The sequence below is a fragment of the Oncorhynchus gorbuscha genome, linkage group LG14 (genome assembly GCF_021184085.1).
Source record: "Oncorhynchus gorbuscha isolate QuinsamMale2020 ecotype Even-year linkage group LG14, OgorEven_v1.0, whole genome shotgun sequence".
NCBI classification, from domain to species: Eukaryota; Metazoa; Chordata; class Actinopteri; order Salmoniformes; family Salmonidae; genus Oncorhynchus; species Oncorhynchus gorbuscha.
Genome location: NC_060186.1, coordinates 37,892,470 through 37,894,490, shown reverse-complemented (window position 1 = coordinate 37,894,490; position 2,021 = coordinate 37,892,470).

The window sequence follows — 2,021 nt, the reverse complement described above, 5'->3', positions numbered from 1 at the left end:
TTTGAGAATAAACTGCACATACAGTAAGGAAACACTTTAGTAAATGAATGAGGCCTGATGTCACTATAGTACAGTTTTGTGCTGTGAAATCCAAAGGCATCAATCTCTCTACACTAAATGATTGATTGGCTTATCATCCTCCATCCGTTTCATAGCTTCCGGAATCGTGACACAGTCATCCGTAGATTCGGGTACACACAATGGCCTCTATCAATGGGACAAAGAGTAGCTTTGCTACTGCGGGCACTAAACAGTAGCATTCAGTCTTTCTTAATGAGGATGGAAAAAGCAATAGTTATTTGTGGACAATCTTCTTTTGTGTTGCTCTCTAGCATAAATTATCCCCACTGACAACATCATTAACCAGAGAGTATTTATTGGTTCCTATCACTCAATGCCCTGGCTAACAGAACTGAATGTGAATGCCCCCTTCACTGTGTCCTCATTTTACATCTGGATAGATTTCCTAAAAAAAAGGGGTGAATTCTTCCCTCCTGAATACACGGTTGTGCTAATGAATCATTTAAGAGCACCATTACATTTGAAGGATCTCTCATTCATTCACAGCAAACTGTGCAATAATCCCCCTTTCCTGTTCCATGTGTATAGAGAGGCAGCGGTGGCTGGCAGTCATAGTAGTGTGGGCAGATGATTAGGGATGAGGGCTAGGAGTGAATGAGTGGGACTGGAATAATTTGGCAGCTAGGAGGAGGCATAACAGAAGCCTCTGCTCTGCTAAATCGATCTCTGGCTGCCATTTTTCTTTTACAGCATTTGCATTGTTTGCCATTCTCAGAATGTGTAATAGGCAACAACTATCCGTGTTTCTTGTTAATATTGCACATACAGTAGGCCTGGATGTATAATTCCCCAAAGAAGGTCATGATTTTGTGATAAGGCAAAGTAGATAGATGGTATGACTCCTGGTTTCTCCTGTCCTGTCATTGGTCTATCGCCCTTTCTTCTTCAGTCATTGAAGGCTTTTTCTTTCCAGTTATTTATCATCAGTATTATTGTCCCTCTACAAGGGATAGATAAAGCTGCAGTAAGAAGAAGATAACGGAAGGCCTAAGTGAAATATCCTGCATTTTGTGTTCGTGTGTGTGTCGGTCAGCGTGTTGATGTTGTGTGTGCCTGTTGATGTTGTGTGTGCCTGTTGATGTTGTGTGTGCCTGTTGAAAGCAGCCAGGGCAGTTCAGAGAGCTCCTATTTAGCATTTGTTTTCTCATTAGTGACTTTTCCTTATCGATGCCTTTATTTGTGAGCCATATTAGTGAAATAATGAGATGGTCTACAGTTGCAGGTTCAGTAGCTTTGGCTGCTTAGTGCCCCACCTCCCCTGCCGTGGGCCCTAAACACAACCAAATCCATGTCATTATCGCACATCTGCTTAGCAGTCTCTGATCTAGCTGTGAACTGAGAGAACAAGAAAAACGTGCCAACTGAGCAGTACCAATATGCAAGTCCCCTAAGCTGGGAATATGGTCACCCCCCCCCCCGGGGTGCCGGCACTGATTGGGCAGAACTGTCGCTCTTACTGGTGTCACATAGCTTTCATGTCAAAGCCAAAGTCTCCCAGCCTAATGACAGGGAGATCTGTTTAGATCACAGCACGGGGCTTTGGCCTCGGGCTGAATAACTTAGTTGACAAATCACTTATTGGGGACAGAAGTTCTTATGGTGTCCGCCTGGTTCCGTCCCAAACGGCACCCTATTCCCAATACAGTGTACCACTTTTGACCGGGGCCCATGTGACTCTGGACAAAAGTAATGCCCTGTACAGTGGGTATTATTTACTGTGTACAGTACACACTCGGATGTCATGTTGATAAGGGCTGTTTGTTATAGCGGGCACACAGCGGCCATTCCTATTTCTATGCTAAAATCGTGAGATAAGCGGAATAATGAACTGTGGTTGTGGAACGCTTTCAAGCATGTGTCCATGATCACACTGCGGTCTCAAACGTTACATTCCCAGACTGCACAGCACAATCTACGTAAAAGGGGACTAGTAGAAGACC